The sequence below is a fragment of the Triticum dicoccoides genome, chromosome 4B (genome assembly GCF_002162155.2).
Source record: "Triticum dicoccoides isolate Atlit2015 ecotype Zavitan chromosome 4B, WEW_v2.0, whole genome shotgun sequence".
NCBI lineage: Eukaryota > Viridiplantae > Streptophyta > Magnoliopsida > Poales > Poaceae > Triticum > Triticum dicoccoides.
Genome location: NC_041387.1, coordinates 162,031,525 through 162,048,139, shown reverse-complemented (window position 1 = coordinate 162,048,139; position 16,615 = coordinate 162,031,525). Strand labels below are relative to the sequence as shown.

The following is a 16,615-nucleotide window of genomic DNA, read 5'->3' as shown; positions in this document are numbered from 1 at the left end:
GACTTACAGAGAGGGGAGAGACGGTGGTGGGGAGGTGCTCGGCGACGGAGGCAGGGGCGGAGAGGGCGGGCTTGGGCATGGGCAACGGCGGTCCTGGGCGGGCTCGGGTGGCGGTGAGGTGGAGGGCGGCGATAGTGAGGTCGAGGGCGGCCTCGGGCGGCGGCGGTGGGGCTAAGGGCGGCCTCGGGCGACGGCGGTGAGGATGACAGCGGCCTTTAAGGAGACGGTGAGGTTGTGTGCGTCCACGCCGGCAGGAGACGGCGGCGAAGTGGGGCGACGGCGAATTGGGGAGACGGCGGCGAGGGCGAGGGATTTGGGGAAGAAGTGATGGTCGGGGGGAGGGAAACCGCTGTTTAAGTGAAACGTAACGGTAGCGCGTTCCTAAAAACGCGCTATAGCTAAGTTAGCTACAGCGCGTTTCCTGAAACGCGCTACTGCTATTTCTTTCTCCTTTTTTCCCTTTTTCATTTATTTTTCTTTACATTTTTTCCTTTCTCATTTTTCTATTTCTTTCATTTTCATTTACTTTTCTACTTGTTTTTCATTTCATTTTCTTTTCGTAAGCAGTAGCGCCTTACACATAAATGCGTTGCTACAACAAAATTAGCGGCAGCGCTGTTTCTAAAAGAGCGCCACTACTATGTGTAGCCAATCGGCTTAGTGGTGGGAATATTTGTAGTAGCGCTTTTACAACAGGATGCGCTACTGCTATATATGTATCTGCAGCGCGGTTATTTCGCGCGTGCTACTGCTGTCTAGCAGTAGCGCCCTTTTTTAACATGCGCTACTGCTAAAGTTCTGTGTATAGGCTTTTCCCTAGTAGTGAAAACGTCCAATTGATAAAAGATCAAAATGGCGGGGCCGATGGAAGCCGCCCACGCTCACGCTCCCGCTCCTGCTCCCTCATTGTCCTCCTCGCCAACCGCCCCGTCGGCCTCCGGTCAAGCCCCAGCCACCAAACACGCCGTCGTCCCAGCGCCTGACCTAACTCTTGCCACCAACCCCCTACACGAGCTCCTCCCATCAGTAGCTCCACCACCTTCGCCATTCTTCGACCCACCTTATGTCAAGGCCAGGCAGGTGGCACTCCGCAACTTCCTGGGCTGCGGCAATGCCATGGGTCTGGAGTTTGAAGATGATTGCTGCTACTACCTCCGCCTCGACATCACCACCCCGGCCCTCCACCTCGCCTCCCCGCTCTACATCACCTTTGGCCACTCCAACCGCCACCTCAACGCCATAGTTGTCGCCGCTTTGCTCCAGGCCGTCCTGGGTGGCTCGGCTGCTCACTTCTTCGTCGCCCAATGCTCTCCCTTGGTCTTCCGTTTCCATGTCGCTTCTGCACGTGTTGCAGAGATCATTCTCGCTCAAACCACTCTCCGTTTCCGCAACTACTCCTTCTCCTTCGCTCGAACCCTGCCCCCGCTTCCACCTCCATCTCGCTATGCTGCTACATGCATGACGATTGCACAGCTGCTCCAAATCCCCGACGACCTGGGCGTCCACTTCGAAAAGGTCGCCTGGGCACAATGTCGATCGCCTGTTTCCATACATCCACAAAACCAACAGCACGGATGCCACATGTACGCGCGCGTCATCCAGTTCCCTTTCGCTCTTGATGCCTCCACGATAAGCCTCATCCTCGCCGGCCTCTTTGGCGGTGTTCACCACCTCTTCAACGTAACGGATGACGGAGACTCGTGATTCTCCTTCACCGTTGCTTCGCCTGACGTTGCATCGCTCATCGCCTCCATGGGTGACTTCTGCAAGCTGGGCATGATGATCCGCTTCCCATGGCCCCTGTCTATGGGGGGTGCCTGCTGCTTGCCTTCTGGGGTTGCATTGTCATCGTCCGCTGGTGTCGCGTCCCCCTCGCCATCGGCGGCTGATCCTGCTCTACTGCCACCTGCATCTACAACTCTTGATCTACCCAAGGAGCATCGTCAATGGCCTGGTATTAGCTTTTTCTATCGTATGCTTAATGTTAATCGCTTTACCGAGCTTACACCACCCATGCATTACACTCAACACACGCACCTGTTTTGGATTACTTTCTTGCCTATTACTATTAGGCCTAATGAACTGTTAGTTGAGTCTTCCCTAAACCACTGTTTTTTGGTCAAACACGATTTTCTGGTAGTCAAAGTTCATGAGCACATTTTTAAGTCTGGCATCTTCTCCCACTCAATCAAAATTCAAATTCTCAAACATGGGCCCGTTGATTCTGAAGGATTTTGACTCTTTCTCTTTGACCAGCTTGAACCGGCCGTCGCTCACTGCAGTCGTTTCCTTCATCATTACACCAAGTTTACATATCCTTCTCTGCCCACTCGATCGGACTCCATCCTTGGCCCTTTCGCTCACCAGCTATTGCGGGTCCATGCGCCTCAGCAGTCCCCCGCGGTCGCACGCTCGCCGCACGTCCGCCCTACCCCGCATGCGCCTGGGGCCCGCACCATGCATGATGATGGCTGTGCGGCGCCTGCAGACACACCATATCTTGCAAAAGATCCGTACGCTGTGCCAGATTCGCCGCATGCGGGCGGAGTCAACGCGCCCCCAGGAACCCCTCCCTGTCTCTCTGTCCGTGCCATTTTTGGACGGCCCACTTGTCCGCCCCGCGTCTAATCCGGACCCCGCTGCGCCGCCTCTGTCTTCCCACGCGCGGCCCCGACGACCACATCAACGGTGAATCTTGTATCGGGAACTGACGAGGCAGAGAGATCACGCGCTCGTCCGTCGCTGCAGCTTCGCCCCGCTGCCTCTGATCTACATCTAGGCCTCATCATCATGCCTAATCTCCCTCTACAGGCTACGGTGGCCGCTCGGTCACCATGCCACAACACATCGCCCCATTGCCCTCTGACACACGCAACAGACCCTGCCGCTCTGACGGCGCCTTGCTACCCTCGCAATCCAATAGCAAAACGACGCCCTCGTACAAAGATGCTCTCCTCTTCTCCCCCCCGCTCACAGCCATCCACTCCCTCCCCCCCCACCTATATAACACCTCAACGCCTTCTTCCCCCTCACATGCGCTCTCGCACTTCTCCGCCCACCAAAAGAAAGCGGCGCTGCTTCCGGTGCCTTGCTGTAGATCATTGTGCGGAGACTTGCCGCGCCGCGCTCGCTACTGGCGGTGCAGCCATGATACGTCTCCAACGTATCTATAATTTTTGATTGCTCCATGCTACTTTATCTACTGTTTTAGGCAATATTGGGCTTTATTATCCACTTTTATATTATTTTTGGGACTAACCTATTAACCGGAGGCCCAGCCCAGATTTGCTGTTTTATGCCTATTTCAGTGTTTCGAGGAAAAGGAATATCAGACGGAGCCAAAACGGAATGAAATCAATTGGAGAAGTTAATTTTGGAAGGAAACCAACCTGATGGGCTTGGAGTGCACGCCAGGGGAGTCCTGGGCTGCCCACGAGGGTGGAGGGCGCCCCCCTGGGCGCGCCCCCTACCTCGTGAGCAGCTCGGAGGTCCATCGATGTACCCCCTGCACCCATATATACCTACGTACCCTAAAACTTCCAGAAAAGAAGATAGATCGGGAGTTCCGCCGCCGCAAGCCTCTGTAGCCACCAAAAACCAATCGGGACCCTGTTCCGGCACCCTGCCGGAGGGGGATCCCATCACCGGAGGCCATCTTCATCATCCCGGCGCTATCCATGACGAGGAGGGAGTAGTTCACCCTCGGGGTTGAGGGTATGTACCAGTAGCTATGTGTTTGATCTCTCTCTCTCATGTTCTCTCTCATGTTCTTCTATGGCACGATCTTGATGTATCCCGAGCTTTGCTATTGTAGTTGGATCTTATGATGTTTCTCCCCCTCTACTCTCTTGTGATGAATAGAGTTTCCCCTTTGAAGTTATCTTATCGGATTGAGTCTTTTATGAACACTTTATGTATGTCTTGCATGGGATAACCGTGGTGACAATGGGTTATTCTATTGATCCACTTGATGTATGTTTTGGTGATCAACTTGCCGGTTTCTTGACATTTGGGAACCTATGCATAGGGGTTGGCACACGTTCTTGACTCTCCGGTAGTAGCTTTGGGGCACTCTTTGAAGTACTTTTATGTTGGTTGGATGAATCTGAGATTATGTGATGCATATCGTATAATCATGCCCACGGATACTTGAGGTGACAATGGAGTATCTAGGTGACATTAGGGTTTTGGTTGATTTGTATCTTAAGGTGTTATTCTAGTACGAACTCTTTCATAGATCGATCCGAAAGAATAGCTTTGTGGTGGTTTCATACCCGACCATAATCTCTATGTTTGTTCTCCGCTATTAGTGGCTTTGGAGTGACTCTTTGTTGCATGTTGAGGGCTTGTCATATGTTCTATCTATGTTATTATTGTTGAGAGAACTTACACTAGTGAAAGTATGAACCCTAGGCCTTATTTCCTACCATTGCAATACCGTTTACGCTCACTTTTATCGCTTGCTACCTTGCTGTTTTTATTATTTCAGATTACAAAAACCTTTATCTACTATCTATTTTGCACTTATATCTTCATCTCTTCGCCGAACTAGTGCACCTATACAATTTACCATTGTATTGGGTGTGTTGGGGACACAAGAGACTCTTTGTTATTTGGTTGCAGGGTTGTTTGAGAGAGACCATCTTCATCCTACGCCTCCTATGGATTGATAAACCTTAGGTCATCCACTTGAGGGAAATTTGCTACTGTCCTACAAACCTGTGCACTTGCAGGCCCAACAACGTCTACAAGAAGAAGGTTGTGTAGTAGACATCAACCTCTTTTCTGGCATCGTTGCCGGGGAGGCTAGGTAAGTGAAGGTATATCTTTAGATCTTGCAATCGAATCTTTTTGTTTCTTGTTTTAGCACTTGTTTAGTTTATAAAAGAAAACTACAAAATAATGGAGTTGAGTTTGTCTCATACGCTTCACCTTTTTAATATCTTTAGTGAGTATGATGGAAAGGATAATTGTGCTCAAGTGCTAGAAGAAGAAATCTCTAAATTGTTTGGCACTAAATATTTGAATGATGAGCATGATTGCAATGTTGTTAGTACAGATTCTTTGAATATCCATGATGCTAATGATGATTGCACTAGTTATGATGAAAATGTCTCCTATAAACATGTCAATTTTTGTGGAGTGCATTGGGTTTGTAAGTACACACCAAATAGGGAAGATAGATATTGCAAGAAGCATAAGTACTTCGAAACCAAATTGTTGCAAGAAGAGCTAGATGCGTGTGCTGAAAATTTAAACTTCTTAGCCATACTTGTGAACTTTGCAATGAACGTGATCATTTTAGTACCCAATGCAAATTGTTTCATGATCGTATCGTGTCCAAAAATTGTGATGACTTGATTTCCCTTGCACATCATAATGAACTTAGTTTGCTCTTGGGTTATGAAGAAATTAAACGTATAACTAAGATTATTCTAGAATTTGCCCTTGATAGAATTCTTCATTTTGATCTAGAGAATATTTATATGTTTTGTGTGGAGAATTGTATTGAAAATCCTTATATTGCCAATTACATAAGGAAAAGAAAGCAAATGAAAGATGATGAGAATAATAATGAAAGGGAAGAGGCTTCCCAATCTCCTCCTATTATTTCTTATGATGAATCAGGTAACAAGGAGGAGCTTTCTATTCAATCAATCTCATCAATAAGGAGCTCAAAGAGGAAGGTTGAACCTACACATAATGTGAAGAAGAAAAAGAAAAGAAGGAGCAACAAAGGTAAAAAGGTATCCCTACCAAAATATGTTGCTCCTACTACTACTTGTGATGATTATAATTGCTATACTATTTGTGCTATCCATATTAATGATGAGAGTGATTATGCTTATGATATGAAAGGGCCCAAGCTTGGGGAAGCTATGTTTGATGAGGATGAAATATTTGAGAATATATTTGCTGGAATTAATGTTTGTCCCAAGCTTGGGGATGCTACGTTTAGTGAAGATGATATTTTTAGCATCCCAAGTTTTGATATGCAAAGTTGTTGTGATGAAAGCATGCCTCCTATTTATGATGATTATTGTGATGATACATATGCTATAAAGAAGAAGTTTGCTTATATGGAGAGTAGTAAATTTTCTATGCTTGTAGATCATGAAAAGAATGCTTTAGGTGCTGGTTATATTGTTGAATTCATTCATGATGCTACTGAAAATTATTATAAGAGAGGAACATATGCTTGTAGGAATTGCAATAATGTCCAGTTTCTTCTCTATGTGCTTAAAGTTTTAAAGTTATGCTTGTTTTACCTTCCTATGATTTTTGATTATTGTTCCCCTAAGTTGTTTGCTCACAAAATCCCTATGCATAGGAAGTGTGTTAGACTTAAATGTGCTAGTCATATGCTTCATGATGCTCCCGTTATGTTTCAATTCTTATCTTTTATATGAGCATCATTGTCATCATCATGCCTAGCTAAAAAGCATTAAAGAAAAGCGCTTGTTGGGAGACAACCCAATATTTATCCTTACTGTTTTTGTGTGTCCACATAATTATGATACTGTAGTAATCATGTTTTATAGCTTTTGTTTCAATAAAGTGCCAAGTAGAACCTTTGAGAAGACTTGGGTGAAGTCTTTGTGATCTTGCTGTGAAAAACAGAAACTTTAGCGCTCACGAAATAAGCTTCCATTTTTTACTGGAGAGTTCTTTTAGGTTGATTCTTTTTGCAGATGATTAATAGACAAATTTCTCAGGTCCAGCAATTTATTTCATAATTTTTGGGGTTCCAGAAGTATACGTTTTATACATATTACTACAGACTGTTCTGGTTTTGACAGATTCTGTTTTCTATGTGTTGTTTGCTTATTTTGATGCATCTATGGCTAGTATTAAGTGGTATGAACCATAGAGAAGTTAGAATACAGTAGATATTACACCAATATGAATTTAGAATGAGTTCATTACAGTACCTAAGTGGTGGTTTTATTTTCTTATACTAACGGAGCTTACGAGTTTTGTTTTGAGTTTTGTGTGGTTGAAGTTTTCAAGTTTTGGGTAAGGATTCGATGGACTATGGAATAAGGAGTGGCAAGAGCCTAAGCTTGGGGATGCCCAAGGCACCCCAAGGTAATATTGAAGGACAACCAAGCAACTAAGCTTGGGGATGCCCCGGAAGGCATCCCCTCTTTCGTCTTCGTTCATCGGTAACTTTACTTGGAGCTATATTTTTATTCGTCACATGATATGTGTTTTGCTTGGAGAGTCATTTTCTTTTGTTAGTGTTTCCTTTATGTTAGTTAGAATAATGTTTTGCCTCTTTAGTTTCAACAAAAAAGTCAATGATAGCCTTTGCCATGCTTATTTCGCTAGTTTGCATGTTGCTGTTTGAAAACAGAAAGTTTACCGCTGTTGCAAAAATTTCCTAGAAAATTCAGAGCATGGTATAATGTTGAATCTTTTTGCATATTGAGATCTGATAAATTTATTACAGTGGAATTTTTATTTCATAATTTTTGGGGTCAGGGAAGTATTGATACTCTTGCATTCTTTACAGACTGTACTGTTTTGACAGATTGCTGTTATGGTTACATTGTTTGCATATGTTTGCTTATTTAATGATTCTATTTAAGGATAGGAGTATAAATATACAGAGGCATTTAGTATGCAATGTTGAATAATAATTTAAGTGATTTGTTACAGTAGAATATGATAAGGTTTTGCATTGGTTTATACTAACCTATCTCACGAGTTCTTGTTAAGTTTGTCGTGAATGAAGCTTTTGATAAAAAGAAGAGAAACCATGATATGAGAGGAATTAAGGAGACAAAAAAGTTCAAGCTTGGGGATGCCCAAGGCACCCCAAGATAATATTTCAAGAAGTCTCAAGCATCTAAGCTTGGGGATGCCCCGGTAGGCATCCCACCTTTTTTCTTCAACAATTATCGGTTAGTATCGGTTGAGTCTAAGTTTTTGCTTCTTCACATGAGTTGTGCTATCCTTGCACTGTAGTTTTCTTTAGCTTTGCTTGCTGTTGGAATGAAGTATCAAGATCTGAATTTTTTTTATTGAGAGAGAGCCATACATGAATTGGAATTTGCTAGAATACTCTATGTGCTTCACTTATATCTTTTGAGCTTGATAGTTTTGCTCATAGTGCTTCCCTTGTATCTTTTGAGCGTGATAATTTTTGCTCTAGTACTTCACTTAGATATTTTAGAGCACGATGGTGGATTTGTTTTAAAGAAACTATTTGATCTCTCATGCTTCACTTAGATTATTTTGAGAGTCTTTAATAGCATGTTAATTTGCTTAATGTTAATATACTTGGTGTTCAAGATATGTGAAACTTTCTTTTGAGTGAATTGAATACTAAGATAAGTTTAATGCTTGATAATTGTTTTGAGATATGGAGGTGATAATATCATAGTCGTGCTAGTTGGGTGATTATGAATTTGAGAAATACTTGTGTTAAAGTTTGCAAATCCCGTAGCATGCACGTATGGTTAAAGTTATGTAACAAATTTGAAACATGAAGTGTACCTGGTTTGTGCATCCTTATGAGTGGCGGTCAGGGACGAGCGATGGTCTTTTCCTACCAATCTATCCCCCTAGGAGCATGCGCGTAGTACTTGAATTTTTGATGACTTCTAATTTTTTGCAATAAGTATATGAGTTCTTTTGACTAATGTTGAGTCCATGGATTATACGCACTCTCACCTTTCCGCCATTGCTAGCCTCTTCGGTACCATGCATTGCCCTTTCTCACCTTGAGAGTTGGTGCAAACTTCGCCGGTGCATCCAAACCCCGTGATACGATACGCTCTATCACACATAAACCTCCTTATATCTTCCTCAAAACAGCCACCATATCTACCTATTATGGCATTTCCATAGCCATTCCGAGATATATTGCCATGCAACTTCCACCATCATCATCATGACATGCATTACTTTTGTCATATTGCCATTGCATGATCTTGTAGTTGACATCGTATTTATGGCAAAGCCACCATGCATTATTTTTATACATGTCACTCTTGATTCATTGCACCATCCCGGTACACCGCCGGAGGCATTCATATAGAGTCATATCTTGTTCAAAGTTTCAAGTTGTAATCCTTGTGTTGTAATTTATAGAAGTGTCATGATCATCATTATTAGAGCATTGCCCAAAAAAAAGAGAAAGGCCAAAAAGAAAAAAAGAAAGGCCCAAAAATATATATAAAAAGGGCAATACTACTATCTCTTTTTCCACACTTGTGCTTCAAAGTAGCACCTTGTTCTTCATGTAGTGAGTCTCATATATTGTGCTTCAAAGTAGCACCTTGTTTTTCATGTAGTGAGTCTCGTGTGTTATCACTTTCATATACTAGTGGGAATTTTTCATTATAGAACTTGGCTTGTATATTCCTACGATGGGCTTCCTCAAAATGCCCTAGGTCTTCGTGAGCAAGCAAGTTGGATGCACACCCACTAGTTTTCTTTTGTTGAGCATTCATAGCTCTAGTGCATCCGTTGCATGGCAATCCCTACTCCTCATGTTGACATCAATTGATGGGCATCTCCATAGCCCGTTGATTAGCCTCGTCAACGTGAGACTTTCTCCTTTTTTTGTCTTCTCCACACAATCCCCATCATCATATTCTATTCCACCCATAGTGCTATATCCATGGATCACGCTCATGTATTGCGTGAAGGTTGAAAAAGTTTGAGATTATTTAAGTATGAAACAATTGCTTGGCTTGTCATCGGGGGTATAGAAGTTAGGAACATCTTTGTATGACAAAAATGAAGCATAGCCTAACTATATGATTTTGTAGAGATGAACTTTCTTTTGCCATGTTATTTTGAGAAGACATGATTGCTTTGATTAGTATGCTTGAAGTATTATTATTTTTGTGTCAATATGAACTTTTGTCTTGAATTTTTCGGATCTGAATATTCATGTCACAATTAAGAAGATTTACATTGAAATTATGCCAAAGTATCACTCCCCATCAAAAATTCTTTTTTATCATTTACCTACTCGAGGACGAGCAGGAATTAAGCTTGGGGATGCTTGATACGTCTCCAACGTATCTATAATTTTTGATTGCTCCATGCTACTTTATCTACTGTTTTAGGCAATATTGGGCTTTATTATCCACTTTTATATTATTTTTGGGACTAACCTATTAACCGGAGGCCCAGCCCAGATTTGCTGTTTTATGCCTATTTCAGTGTTTCGAGGAAAAGGAATATCAGACGGAGTCAAAACGGAACGAAATCAACTGGAGAAGTTAATTTTGGAAGGAAACCAACCTGATGGGCTTGGAGTGCACGCCAGGGGAGTCCTGGGCTGCCCACGAGGGTGGAGGGCGCCCCCCTGGGCGCGCCCCCTACCTCGTGAGCAGCCCGAAGGTCCACCGACGTACCCCCTGCACCCATATATGAACCCTAGGCCTTGTTTCCTATCATTGCAATACCGTTTACGCTCACTTTTATCGCTTGCTACCTTGCTGTTTTTATCATTTCAGATTACAAAAACCTTTATCTACTATCTATTTTGCACTTGTATCTTCATCTCTTCGCCGAACTAGTGCACCTATATAATTTACCATTGTATTGGGTGTGTTGGGGACACAAGAGACTCTTTGTTATTTGGTTGCAGGGTTGTTTGAGAGAGACCATCTTCATCCTACGCCTCCTACGGATTGATACACCTTAGGTCATCCACTTGAGGGAAATTTGCTACTGTCCTACAAACCTGTGCACTTGCAGGTCCAACAACGTCTACAAGAAGAAGGTTGTGTAGTAGACATCAGGCCACTGTAGCCGTGACTGCAGGTATAAGAGGATATGGCCTTTCTTCCAGCCTCTTCTCGACTCTTTCTCCTCCCAACCTAACCCAGCGTTTTGCACCCGCAGCATGGACTTCGCTGGCTCATCTTCGACGGCAGCCCGCGTCGCACGCACGCTCATGATCGGCCACGTCCCCATCATCCTCTCCGAACCTTTCACCGCGCTCTGCATCCCCTCCCCCTTCGTCCTCAATGGCATTCCCGTCGATGCCAATGGGGCTCCCCTCCCCCTCGCCGCCACGTACCTCTGTGCCTCCACCCACACCCACCTCCCCCTCCCCAGAAACCCAGCACACGCACATGCCCCCGTTCGACACCCAGGAGCTGCGGCAACGTCTCTCCGACGTCCTCCTCACCTCCCAATACACTCAATCCCCATCTCACGTCTCTGAAACCGACTCCGATGAGGAGCCGCCACGACCGTTCCATGAGGCTGGGCTGTTTCCGCCCTACGGGGATATGCCCTTAGTCGCCGCTCCACCATGCCTAGTTCACTGCCCGCACCGCTTTGCCTTCGTGCACCTTCGGAACCCAGACCCCAACCCCACCCCCTCATCCGCAGAGCCATCCAGCACACATGCGGCAACCCCGCCTTTATCACGGGCAGATCATGGCGGGGGATTGCCTGCTTCACCTTCCACACTCCTGCCGCACGCAATGATGTCATTAGGCACAACCCAATAGAGTTCGAGGGGAATGTTGTCACTATTGAGCCGGTCGAGCACGTCGACCGCTCCATCGCCATGTTCACTGACCTTGCTGAGGTCGAGGCCTCCGAGTTTCCGCATGAGCTCTGGCACAATGACGGCATATGCTTCGCCCTGACCTTCCTGGGTGACGTTTGTGCCGTTGACGACTTCTGCCTCCATGGCATTGATTACACATCAGTTCGCACACTTGTGCTCCTCCAATCAGGCAAACCAGCTCCTCCTGGCATTGTCATACAGCTTCCACCCATCAATGAGATCAAAATAGCAAAAGTTGTAGAGGTTTCACGCTGGCACCATGGTGATGGGGCCAATCCCTTCGGTGGTGACTCATCTGATGGTGATTCAGCGCCACTCTCTCAGCGTGCATCTCCATGTCCGCCCTCCCCTGCTCACCTCGCCCTTGTTGTTTCTGCGGTACGTGCGGGGTGGCGCGCCGACCCCACCTACGGCGGCTCTAGGACGGTCGCCCCCCGTGCACCTGTCGCATCTCATGGCTCTGTCTCAGACCAATCCACACTGGCCTCTCCTTTCCCTCCTCCTGGAATAGTGCGTCAGCCACTCATCATCTCTGACGATGATTCTGCTGCCTCCGATGACATGAATGCACCACTCCTGCATGGCGTGCCCTCGGACTCACTGGACGCGGTGCATGCACCCCCTCCCGTGGACCATACCCCACCTGTCATCCACCCGGCTGCCCAGGTGGGCTCTGTGGTGCCACCTAACCCATGCCTTGGGTCGCCTGCCGCCCCTCTGATTGCGGGCCCACTGATGTCGTCTAGCGCGTCCGCATTCGCCGTGTTTATTCCACCTGCAGATGCACATGTTGTTCCCACCACCCTCACATTCTCTGCTGGCGAGTCTTCATGTGCTGATGGTAACCCCGCTCCCCAGCCCGCCCTTAATCAACCTAATTCTATGCCCTCTGCCTCTCTGCCACTGACTGTGATCGCTGTCGATGCAGCTCTCCCTCTGCAGGATCTGGACACTCACGAGTGCACCATTCGCAAGGAGCGCCGTAAGACGGCACGCGACCAGACCGTCTCCAGAGACAAGCTACGGCGGAGCGCACGACTGGCTGGCAAGGAGGCCAAGTACTCCCCCATGCTCGCCAAAGCCGTCAAGGCCAAGGTGGCCTGCCTCTTTGCTGCGGACGTCGGCACGGCCATTGACCACGCTATTCAGGAGGCATGCCTCCATGAGTCTGATGCCCCTCCTGCCTCCGCCGAAGATCTTGCAGCCATGCGCTGCTCTACAGTGTCGACGACGGCCAGGTGGATGCCATCCTTGGGTCCGAGGATTCTACCTCTGGTGATGACGAAGCCCCATGATCTGCACTCCTAGTGTTATTGGCCCGGTGGCATGTTCTCATCCGTTTCCGCCACCCTTAGTTTTACCGCATGTCGCTTCCGTTACCCTATACTTTTGGTTGTCGAGACCTCTATCATTTGTACCACTGCTACTCTTGTCTCCGCCTGTAGCTTTTGTGCATGTACGCCTGTTATACCCCGCTTCTGCTCGTTGGTGCTGTAGCAAACTCTATGAGTAATGATGCCTTCTTAATTTGCTCCTGGAACGTACGTGGTCTTGGCGATAACGATAAATGCTCCGACGTTCTCTCCGAACTGGTGACGACTAAGCCGCATATAACCCTCTTGCAAGAATCAAAACTCGAAACTCTCCCTGATTCTAAATTAAAATCCTTTCTGCCACGAACACTTGATCAAGCTTTCTCGCTGCCAGCGGTCGGTTCCGCGGGTGGTACTATCTCTGCCATCAACTCTGCCTTTTTCCAAGTCGTTTCTTACTCACATCTAACCTTCTCCTCTACCCTACTCCTACAATCAACTGTGTGTGCCCAACACATTGCCATCACCAACATCTACGCTCCATCATCACGTTCACTCAAGCAAGCCTTTTTAAACGAGCTCTCATCCATCTCACAGCCCGATGACACCCCCTGGATTATCGCTGGTGACTTCAATCTCATCCGCTTCCCCTCTGACAAAAACAACCATGCGTTCCACCACGCCGAAGCCAATGCCTTTAACCAAACCTTAGATGATCTAGCTCTCATCGAACTACCCCTACTTGATCGCAGGTTTACCTGGTCGAACAATCGAGCCACCCCCACCGTAGAACGGCTAGATCGTGTTTTCTTTAACCTTGCTTGGGCGGACGCCTTCCCTAACACCTCACTGTCCTCTCGCACACGCTTCACGTCCGATCACGTCCCACTCCTCATCCACGTCACCACCACCATCCCACGCTCTAACTTTTTAAAATTTGGGCCTGGCTGGGCCAGCTTCCGGCCCTGCAGCGACATCATCAGCCAAATTTGGGCCTCACAGCCCTCCTCGCCATCCAGCAGCCGCTTCCCTCGTCGCCGCGCTCAAAAAATCTCGTTCCCGCCTCAAAATATGGGCACGTTCACGCATACCCACCCCCTCCGCGAAGCTTGCTGTCATGCTGCCATCACCGCCTTAGACCTCGTGGAGGAAAACAGACCTCTATCTACACCAGAATCTCTCACGCGCAAAATCATTGTCTCCATTCTCAAATGCACCATTCAAGAGAAAATGTCGTACTGGCATTGGCGTACTAAGGTATCGCGCGCCATAAACGATGGTGAGAACTCTAAGTTTTTCCACATGTCTGCCTCTCAACGTCTCCGGAAAAACAAAATCTTCACACTTACTCGGGATGGCTCCGAATTTTCTGCTCACCAGCAAAAAGATGAGATCCTACGTGATTTCTTCGTCTTGCTAATTGGCACTCCAGCTCCGACAGATTGGGCTTTTGACCTAAATTCTGTTTACCCACATCCAGTGCCCGGACTCCACGTCTTAGATGAGCCCTTCTCCGAAGAGGAAATCAAGCACGCTTTTTTCACTATGAACCCCCAAGCCAGCCCTGGACCAGACGGGTTCGGACCCTATTTCTATAGAGCCTTCTGGCCTTTAGTCAAAAATTTAATCTTGTCTTTCTTCTCTCTTTTTCATCAAGGCTTAGCTGACACCGAACGCTTAAACCGTGCCCACGTTGTCCTCCTCCACAAAGACACACCAACCACGCCTGATGCTTTTAGGCCTATCTCACTTCAAAACTGTCCGATCAAAGCTGTCGCTAAGGTTATCACTTTTCGCCTAAAGCCGCACATCCCTCTGCTAGTTCATGGCAACCAGACTGGCTTCATCTCTGGAAGAAACATTGCCGAAAACTTTGTTTTTGCTGTCGACCTTATTAGCTCTTGCCACTCTCGCAAAAAACCAATGATGGTCTTCAAGCTGGATTTCAGAAAGGCTTTCGACTCTGTGGCATGGCCTGCCCTCGATAAAATCCTGGCAATTCGCGGGTTCTCTCCAATCTTCCGCAGCTGCACCCAAAATCTTCTCCGCACAGGCAAAACGGCCGTACTTATGAACGGGATCCCGGGCAAATGGATCCAATGCAAAAATGGGCTGAGACAAGGCGATCCGGCCTCTCCATACCTCTTTCTCATCGTCGCCGACCTTCTACAACAACTCATCCTCCAGGACTCTGATCCTACTCTCCACCACCCCATCTTCTCCCACCTGCCTCCCACTGTCCTCCAATACGCCGATGACACGCTCATCGTTGCAGCCGCCTCTCCTGCCGCTGCTTCAACCCTTAAAGTAATCCTAAATAGTTCCGCACAAGCCACGGGCCTCGCCATCAACTTCTCCAAAACCACCCTAGCCACCCTCCACACAGACGAAGCCACGGCTGCCTCCATCGCCCTCGCCATGGGGTGCTCATGCGCTTCCTTCCCGCAAACCTACCTCAGTCTCCCCCTCGCCCCGACCAAACATCTCACCAATGTTTTCAACCCTCTAGTCGAACGAACTAGGAAACTACTTACCGGCTGGCATGCCTAACTTCTTGATAAAGTTGATCGGCTCATCCTCAGTTCTGCGGTGCTCGATTCAATCCTCACCTATTTTATGTCTGTTTTTCGCATCCCAAAGAAAACAATCAAAACTCTGGATTCCCTGAGAAGGAGTTTTTTTTGGGTAGGAGACGATGCTTGCTCGGGTGCTCAATGTCTTGTTGCATGGAAAAATGTCTGTTTACCAAAAAAAATCGGTGGTCTAGGGCTCAAAAACTTACACGTTCAAAACAACTGCCTCCTTATGAAATTTGTAGCCAAAGCACTCTCCACTGCACAAACACCATGGCTGGAGTGGCTTGATCTTCAACACCCTAACGCTTTAGTCTCCTCCCCCCCCCCCCACAAACCTCTTTTCTGTGCCGCACAATTTCACAGCAAATCCCTACTCTACAAAATATATCTTTCGTGCTCACAAACAGTGGTTCACATACATATTTCTGGCTCGACACTTGGTTGGTCCCTCAACCCCTTGCCATCACCTTCCCCCACCTATTTTCACACTCCACCTTAGAGCTGGTTAAAGTGGCTAACATTTTCCGTTACGGTATTCAAGCTAACCTCCCTAATCGCCTCTCCCTCACGACAGAACAAGAACTTGTGTGGCTTGTGGCTGTTTTGCAGGATTTTATGCCATCGGCGGGGGAAGACCAACGGTTCCTACGACATGGCATTGCCTTCTCCACAAAGCATGCATACGGTGCCCTCATGGCTCGGCCAGACAACGATCTCATTGCTCCCTTCATATGGAATGCTAAAGTTCCTCGAAAGCTCAAAGTATTTGCATGGCTACTCTTCAAAGACCGTCTCAACACTAAGGTCAACCTTGCACGCAAGCATATCGTCGATTCAGATATATGCCCTCGGTGTGCTAGGCTACCCGAAGACTCCAACCACCTCTTCATCACGTGTCCTCTTGTCAATAGAATTTGGCAACGCCTTGGGCTCCTGCCTCCAACCACCGAAATCTCAGACCTATGGGACGCTGCTACTCCTCCTCGCCTCCCGACCACAGCTTGGCCTTTGGTTCTCGTGGCCTTACTATGGATGATTTGGGCAACACGTAACGACATGGTATTTAGATCGGTCGATCAAAACTCTGTAATAACCCATAGGAACCTCATTACTGCTTTGGATCTCTGGTCTCATCGTCTTGTGCATTCACAAGACAAGGAGGACGCCTTCTTGTGGCC

The 16,615-nt window shown here is 47.0% G+C and overlaps 1 pseudogene; it reads left to right on the top strand.

The window, feature by feature from the left end:
- The first annotated feature begins 852 nt into the window (after positions 1–852).
- LOC119292600 lies at positions 853–2,261 on the top strand (annotated as a pseudogene).
- Positions 2,262–16,615: the final 14,354 nt, after the last annotated feature.